This window comes from Pristiophorus japonicus, chromosome 11 (genome assembly GCF_044704955.1).
Source record: "Pristiophorus japonicus isolate sPriJap1 chromosome 11, sPriJap1.hap1, whole genome shotgun sequence".
In the NCBI taxonomy this organism is placed as follows: domain Eukaryota; kingdom Metazoa; phylum Chordata; class Chondrichthyes; family Pristiophoridae; genus Pristiophorus; species Pristiophorus japonicus.
The window spans coordinates 86,604,177-86,613,303 of record NC_091987.1 but is presented as its reverse complement, the minus strand read 5'-3'; the positions used below and the strand labels follow the sequence as shown (position 1 = coordinate 86,613,303).

Here is a 9,127-nt window from a genome sequence, read left to right as displayed (position 1 = left end):
GATGTTTGTAGGAAAACTAGAACAGCACAGAATTAATTATCCATCACTGAAAATACCAAAGTGTTATGTTAATGAGACAAGAAGCAGGTATTAAGAAGATTTTATTTTAACAAAAATAGATGGCGCACACCAAATGTACAAAAAGAACAGTGGAACATTCAGTTAATGACAGCAATATGTTTCAGTAGAATTGGATCTTACTTGGCTACACAAATGATTTGTTCAGCATTATTCAGGTCAGACCCATCACTATTTTCAGTTTTGATATATTGCATCACCTCATTTAAGTATATATGGAACACAGCACTGCAGTGATCACATTCTGCAAATTATACTGGCAGTTTTACTTTACACTCTCTTTTTCTACCTCACAAAAACATGTTTGTGAAAATAATAAAATAATTTTACTGTCTCTACAAACAAAAATGTAAAGCCTCAAAAAGCTTTGTTTTGTTTTCTTTCGTGAGCTAGCAAAATCTGATGCAGGTACTGGGATAAGAGGGAGCAGGGAGGGAAATGGAGTTGAGGCCAAGATCAGAGCAGCAATGATCTTATTGAATGGCGGAGCAGGCTCGAGGGGCCAAGTGGCCTATACCTGCTCCTATTTCTTATGTTCTTATGTTATATTTCTTACAGTGGGATTTTTTTAAAAGCCCTGTAAGTGTGTAGGTTCTTGAGAGTAACCTCTACGCTATTGTATATAAAGCATATCATTATCATAGGCAGTCCCTCGAAATCGAGGAAGACTTGCTTCCACTCTAAAAGTGAGCTCTCAGGTGACTGTACAGTCCAATACAGGAATTACAGTCTGTCACAGGTTGGACAGACAGTGGTTGAAGGAAAGGGTGGGTGGGGAGTCTGGTTTGCCTCACGCTCCTTCCGCTGTCTGCATAAAGCATATGAACAGAGGGGGTTGACCTACCCCAGATGTGAGGTGGAAGCTGTGTTTACAAAGCATTTATTGTATTTTATGGAACAAAATAGTTACACTTCAAAAGAAAAATTATTTGCATTTATATAGTACCCTACCAAGTCAACAAAACATCTCGAAGCATTTCACACATTTAATTACTTTTAGGGTACAGTGACTGTTGTTCTGGAGGTGAATGATTGTAAGAGATTTATTAGATGTTGAAGTAAAAATTAAACGTCAATAAATTTATCTTGGAAAGATATATTATATCTAAATCGTTCCTACTTTTCATCCAATTAACTAAACGTATTTAGTATGACATTCAGTATTTTTATTTACAATCCCTAAATTATCTACTGAAACACACAAAAGTAGGCTTTACCATAAAGCTAGTGCTATTTTATCATGGATACAAAATAATACTAGTATATTCATGCTTAACCACTTTAAACCCATTATTACTTTTCCATCTTTTCAGTTTTCTGCTACTTTTCTTTAGTATGCATATTCATAAATATTCTTAATACTCAGAGCAGTTTTGCATGCAAATGGTAACAGTTTTCAAGACAGTGTTAGACATAGTCAGTTCTGATGGAGGGGAGGAGTGATTTGTAAATGTAAGAGGTTGCAGTCTAGCTCAAGGGATTCACCCCCTGATAATGTTGTCCATGCTGCTTCTCATTTTTACTTAAAATAAACAAGGCAATAAACTGCAATAATTCAGGATTTCAGATAGAACTTGCCCGTGATTAAGTTTTAAAAAAAATAGCAATAAGCATATTGCATATTCTAGTCATGTGCATGGAATGGATTATAAATGTGACACGATGCAAGCATTCCATAACTACCTATAATAACCATACATATTAAGGTACATTATTAATATGTATAAAGCATCCTATAGAGGTGCAGGTTAATAAAATCAGAGCAGTATTTAAACTATAGTAGTGGAACAAAATTGTATTACATACTGCATTTTTATGAAATTATTCCATATTTTGTGGTATAAAATCAATCACTTTGCTTTTGAATGCAATTGTAAAAATGTATCCAGAATAGTATAATCACAGTTCATGGAAGGATCTTATATTTAATTATCCCTATAAACCTTAGACTTAACAGACATCAAGCCCAGAAGATCCTAGGTTTGATCGCAATCTAAATTGGGTTGGCTGGTCTCTGCTGGGGCAACATAGAGCTGCTAAAATTAGCCTCAGTGCCTCTTGGTTCTGGAGGGGGAAAATCCGACAGGGTTTTCATTTCTGATCCCTATCCAACTCAGTAAAACTACAGCTATCATTTTACAATGCTGCCTAACCATTCAGAATCTTTCTTTAGGCCTCCTCAATACCTAATGTAATATTCTGCAACTTCACCACCGCCCCACCCACTCCCCCTCTCCACCTCCAGGAAATTCACAACTCGAATGTCAAAATCACCATACTCAGAATCTTATTGCCTCTAAATATCAGTAAAAAGGTTATTTCCTTAGACTCAGCTTCCATTTCCCACAAAGCCAATGAAAATATAATACATTCATGCGGCAACTCTCATTGCACCACTTGATCGATGTTAGATTCATTCAGAAAGTTAATAAAATGATAGAACTACTTAACAATTTTATTCAAAATTACAGATTTGTTCCTGTTACCACAGTAACAACAATCATGTGAGCACCTGAACTCGCATGGTTCTTCCCTGCCTCTTCTGTCACTGGTAGAAGGTATGATTGATAGAAGATTTGAGCAATCTGTACAAAGATAAAAAAAATTTCAGTGATGCAGTGCAAGTTAATCTTTACTATGTTGTGTAAACAGGAATTCCACACTGTGCGTATAACCAATGCTGTGACCAAATTATTATATTAGTTCTTTTTTGAATAGATCAGATGAAAACTGAGTAACTGATACTTATAAAATTTAAAATTTTGTAGATCGGATTTAGATACCAAAGTGCTGAATTGGCACCAAATTGTGGGTTAAAAATTCCAGTACTTTGAAACCTGTCAGTAACAGCACCGGCCAAGGCTAATGCTGCCTGCCGAGAGAGCATAGGCAGCACCGCTATTTTGGTGTTGCCTGCTAATTAACATCAGCGGAGGAGAGAATTTGTGGTGCAACACGCTCTTTCTAAGCTTAGCAGGAGACCGAAGGTCAGGTCTGTGTCCCTCTTGCAGTGAATAACGGGGAAGAAAGGAGCGATCCTGTAGGCTATGTATGGAACAGTTGCTTACTCCAATAATATTATCTGCCAACGATAATGTTTGCTGATATTTTAATGGCTCATGAAATGAATGCATCTGCCATTTCATGACCGGTTAGCCTGATATCAGTAGTGGGGAAAATGTTGGAATCAATTATTAAAGATGAAATAGCAGCGCATTTGGAAAGCAGTGACAGGATCGGTCCAAGTGAGCATAGATTTATGAAAGGGAAATCATGCTTGACAAATCTTATAGAATTTTTTGAGGATGTAACTAGTAGAGTGGACAAGGGAGAACCAGTGGATGTGGTGTATTTGGACTTTCAAAAGGCTTTTGACAAGGTCCCACACAAGAGATTGGTGTGCAAAATTAAAGCACATGGTATTGGGGGTAATGTGCTGACGTGGATAGAGAACTGGTTGGCAGACAGGAAGCAGAGAGTCGGGATAAACGGGTCCTTTTCAGAATGGCAGGCAGCAACTAGTGGGGTGCCGCAGGGCTCAGTGCTGGGACCCCAGCTATTTACAATATACATTAATGAGTTAGATGAAGGAATTGAGTGTAATATCTCCAAATTTAGAGATGACACTAAACTGGGTGGCGGTGTGAGCTGTGGGGAGGATGCTAAGAGGTTGCAGGGTGACTTGGACAGGTTAGGTGAGTGGGCAAATGCATGGCAGATGCAGTATAATGTGGAAAATGTGAGGTTATCCACTTTGGCGGCAAAAACACGAAGGCAGAATATTATCTGAATGGCAGCAGATTAGGAAAAGGGGAGGTGCAACGAGACCTGGATGTCATGGTACATCAGTCATTGAAAGTTGGCATGCAGGTACAGCAGGCGGTGAAGAAGGCAAATGGTATGTTGGCCTTCATAGCTAGGGGATTTGAGTATAGGAGCAGGGAGGTCTTACTGCAGTTGTACAGGGCCTTGGTGAGGCCTCAACTGGAATATTGTGTTCAGTTTTGGTCTCCTAATCTGAGGAAGGACGTTCTTGCTATTGAGGGAATGCAGCGAAGGTTCACCAGACTGATTTTCAGGATTGCAGGACTGACATATGAGGAGAATCTGGATCGACTGGGCCTGTATTCACTGGAGTTTAGAAGGATGAGAGGGGATCTCATAGAAACATATAAAATTCTGACGGGACTGAACAGGTTAGATGCAGGAAGAATGTTCCTGATGTTGGGGAAGTCCAGAACCAGGGGACACAGTCTAAGGATAAGGGATAAGCCATTTAGGACTGAGATGAGGAGAAACTTCTTCACTCAGAGAGTTGTTATCCCGTGGAATTCTCTACCGCAGAGAGTTCTTGATGCCAGTTCATTGGATATATTCAAGAGGGAGTTAGATATGGCCCTTACGGCTAAAGGGATCAAGGGGAATGGAGAGAAAGCAAGAAAGGGGTACTGAGGTGAATGATCAGCCATGATCTTATTGAATGGCGGTGCAGGCTCGAAGGGCCGAATGGCCTACACCTGCACCTATTTTCTATGTTTCTATATTTCTAAGTTCTCTGTAACACTAACCTTTCCCAATGGTTACTTTTGAAAGTGTTTAAATGTGTGGTAATCGTGCCTGCTTTTAGTGGATCTCGCATACTGGACACAAAATAATTAATTGATAAATAATTGGTTATGGAATTTTGAATAAATTAATTATAATTTCCTTAAAATTCTAAGCAGTTGAGTCCAGATTTGCCAGGGTTGATGTTTTGGTGATGCTATCGTAAAAATAAAAGTGATCTTATCAGAGATGATCTTCAAACGTTGCAATGGAGTTCTAGTCAATCTGGTGCTCTTTCCGAATTTATATTTTTTATTTGCTGGGAATCTGCCAAGGGATTTGCAGTTTTGTGCAAGTGTTCAGTTCTGAACTAAAAGCTTGTTCCACAAGGTTTCACCCATTGATTTACTGACCCATAAACACTGTAGGCCTCCCGGAAAGCCACCAGAAAATGCAACCCCCCTCCCACTGATGGGTGTAAAATGAAAGTATAAAAAAAACCCTTGGCAACGGAAGCGTTTGAAGTTCCGGCATCCAAGTGAGGTTTTTTCTACTTGTCAGCCTCCATTCTGGTCTACAATCTGCCAAGTCCTGCCAGATTCCTCATGGCTAAAGCACTCTTAGCGGCTGCACACAGGGGAGTGCTTTTGAGAGGGTGGCAATAGGAGCGGCAAGATCCAAAGTGGATGAGCGGGCGTCAACTCGACATTGCACGCCGAATGATATCACGCTCGAGCATAGGCAACAGCAGTGCTGCCGACCTGACAATAATAGCGACTGTCATGGGACCCGTTGACAGCAGGCGAAAGTGCGGCGGCCATCATTTCTTTCCCGAATTGGGCGGTAACAGCCGGCATTAAATCGCTGAACTTTTTGCCCTATATCTTTTGTGGAACAGACTAAGAGGTATACTTTAATTCTATGCTATTAGTGGCCTATAGCAGAGTACTTCAGATAGGGCCACAGTTTTATAGGTTGATTGTGGGGAGCTAAGTGAAGTGGAGTAAGTCTAACGGAAAGAACGACTTGTATTTATGTCGCATCTTTCACAACCTCAGGTCTTCCCAAAAAGCTTTATAGCCAATTAAGTACTTTTGAAGCGTAGTCACTGTTGTAAAGTAGATACATAGGGGCCAAGTTTCGGCCTGAGTTGCTCCTGTTTTTTTGGAGCAACTGGTTTAGAATGGAGTATCTTAGAAATTGCAATTCTCGGCATTTAGTTTGCTCCAGTTCTAGTCAGTTAGAACAGTTTCAGTTTGGAACAGATTTTTTTTTCAAAAGGGGGCGTGTCCGGCCACTTACGCCAGTTTTGAAAGTTTAGGCAATGAAAACATACTCCAAACTAACTTAGAATGGAGTAAGTGAAGATTTTTGTACGCTCAGAAAAACCTTGCTTACACTTAGAAAATCAGGCGTAGGTTACAAATCAGGCGTTGGGAATGGGGGGGTTTAAAGGGAAGTTTACAAACATTAAACACTTCAATTTTACAAAAAGATTCATCATCAATAATAAATGATAAATACATCAATAAATCAACCAATAAATCAATCAAAAAAATTAATAAAAAATAATTTTAAAAAAGCCCCAATAAATAAAACATTTTCTACTTACTGACTGCAGCACCGGGCGTCCTCCAACAGCGTGCTGTGAAGGCCCCCCCCCCACCTCCCCCCGTGTCTCTGTTAGTGTCTCTATCTCTCTGTCTGTCTGTGTGTGTCTCTCACTGTCTGTCAGTGTCTGTGTTTCTGACAGCGAGGGGTGGAGGGGAGGGGGAGGATGGGGAGAGGGGGTGGAGGGGAGGGGGAGGAGGGGTGGTGGAGTGGGGGAGAGGGGGTGGAGTGGGGGAGAGGGGGTGGGGGGAGAGGGAGGGGGTGGGGAGGGGTGAGAAGGGGGGTGAGAAGGGTGAGAAGGGAGGGGGGGTGAGAAGGGAGGGAGGGGAGGGGGGGTGAGAAGGGAGGGAGAGGAGGGAGGGGAGGGGGGAGGAGAAGAGCAGGGGAGGGAGGAGGAGGAGGGGGGAGAGAGAGAAGGGAGGGGGGAAGGGAGGGAGAGGAGGGGGGAGAGAAGGGAGGGGGGAGAGAAGGGAGGGAGGGGAGGGGGGAGAGAAGGAAGGGAGGGAGGGGAGGGGGAGAGAAGGGGGAAGAGAGAGAGAGAGAGAGAGAGAAGGGAGAGAGAGAGAGAGAGAGAGAGAAGGGAGAGAGAGAGAGAGAGAGAGAAAGAAAGGAGAGGGAGGCTGAACGGGCCAGGCCCAGCTGGGCCCAAGACTTCGAGCTTCGACTTACCGGATTGACAGGTAGGTGGCGTCGGGTCCGGGGTCCGGGGTGGGGGGTGCGGAGCGCGGGTCGGGGCGAAGCGGAGGGGGGTCGGTCGGTCAGAGATCGGTTGGGGGGGGGGGGCGGAGATTGGTTCGGGGGGGGGTGGAGATCAGTTGGGGGGTGGCGGAGGTCGGTTGCGGGGGTGGGGGAGGTCGGGAGCTGAGGTCGGTCGGGGAGGGGGGGCGGTCGGGAACGGAGGTCGGTCGGGGAGGGGGGGGGGGAGCAGGAGTCGGGTCGGGTCGGGTCCGGAGGAAGCAGGAGCTGGGCGTGGGAGGAGCCTTATCGACGCAGCCCCAGTGAGGCCATTCGGCCAGGGCTAGGGGCTGTGTGCTTCGGGCCCCTCCCACACAGATTTGGGCGCCTGGAGCTACTGCACATGCGCGCCCACTGTAGCACAGTGGTCCCGGCACTGTTTTCAGCGCAGGGACCTGGCTCCGCCCCCCACAGCTCGTGCTGCGCTGCACCCAGCTCCAGAGGGCCTGCAGGGTGCCGGAAAATAAGTAAGTTTTTTTAGGCGCACTTTGTTGTGCGAAAAACGGGCGTCCAGGTCGAGGCTGCGCTGTTCTAGGCGCGGCCCGAAACTTGGGCCCATATAGTCTACCAACAGTTTTGGTTCCACTCATACCTACCCAATCATAACCAGAGCATCTGTACCAATGGCTTTGCTTCCCATCCCTATCCAGCCTTGGCCCCATCCTCTTTCCTATCTGCATCCCCTTGGCAACATTGTCCGCAGACAAAGGCTCTGCCTCCACATGTACACTGACAAAACCAGCTCGAGCTCTCCACCACCTCTCTTGACCCGTCTGCTGTCTCTATGCTGTCAGATTGCTTGCTTGACATGCAGGCCTAGATGGGCCACAATTTCCTCCAGTTAAATTCAAATCCATCATTTTCAGCCTCCACCACAAATTTGTACAATTGGAACCAACTCCATCCTCCATCCTGACCATTGTCTCGGGCTGAACGAAACTGTCTGCAACCACCTCACTGTTCTATTCAAAGCCAAGCTGAGCTTCCAAACCATATCCTCTCCACCATGGATACCACCTGCTTTCACTTCCATCACCACCTCAGCCCATCTGCTGCTGACACTCACATCCATGTCTTTGTCACCTCCCGACGCAACTATTTCCCATGCCCTCCTGGCCACTATCCCGTCTTTCACCCTGCATAAATTACAATTCATCCCAAACTCTGCTACCCATATCCCAAACCACAACACCCTCTGTTCGCTCATTGCCTATGGTCCTATATTGGCTCCAACAATTCAAATTTAAAATCTTATCCTACTTTTTAAATCTCTCTGCAGGCTTGCCCCTCCCTATATCTGTAACCTCCTTCAGCACTACAACCCAAGCCACAATTGTTCTGTTTCACTGACTGCAGCCTCTTGTGTATCCTCCATCCTTCACCCCAATTATTGGTGCCTTCAGCCATCTAGGCCCCATGCTCCGGAATTCCCTTCCTGAACTGCTTCACCTCTTCATGTCCTTATTCGAGTCATTATTTCCTGCTGCAAAGCAGAGTAAAAAAAGGGTAGAGGCAGAAGCTGGGTCTCTACCCCATTTAAATTGCACCCATACTTCCAGAGGTTCCTCGGAGAGGAAAGCAGACTGCTGGTGCCTACAACAGGCTTAAACATTGAAAGTAAATTGAAATTAAGCAGGATGAAGTCAAGACACCTCACGCAATCATTTTCCTAGGTCACTCTTTGGCAGAAACCCCAACTGAGGTTCACCTACAGAAAGTAGGCATTCAGGGGTCAAAATGAGTTTTCTAACGCCAGCCCTTACCACTGGAGGGGGGAGGCTAAGTGCTTACCCTCGGCACGACTGGGTTCCTCGGCTCTCGGAAAATTTAGTTGGGCGGTGGGGGCGATGCCAAGACCCACCGCTGCGTGCTCTGCCGCCACCCACGTGGTGACATCATCGAGCGTGCAACACCACCATGCCGCCGCAGCTGTGTGATTCGGTAAGTACGGTGGCCTCACCAATAGGCATTTGTACAGCCTGTAAAAGCTGGTGGGACATCGAGGATCCCAAGGCGATAGCGTCCAGGGATCAGGTTTATTTTTTTAGCATTTATGTATTAATGGAACCAGTGGGAAAGTGTGGGTGAGGAAAAATGTCGGAAACTTAAAAAAAAACTTTTTCATCTCGTATGCCGGCAGTCTACCGTCGGGAAATTC

General features: G+C 44.9%; 1 protein-coding gene across 1 annotated transcript in view; it reads right to left on the bottom strand.

Moving 5' to 3' along the window:
• Nucleotides 1-2,598: 2,598 nt before the first annotated feature.
• impg2a (interphotoreceptor matrix proteoglycan 2a) overlaps nucleotides 2,599-9,127 on the bottom strand; it is a 128,136-nt gene continuing 121,607 nt past the window's right edge. The window contains exon 20 of the mRNA XM_070892993.1: nucleotides 2,599-2,663. The gene's annotated coding sequence lies outside the window, so the exon portion shown is untranslated. The remainder of the gene's footprint in view (nucleotides 2,664-9,127) is intronic.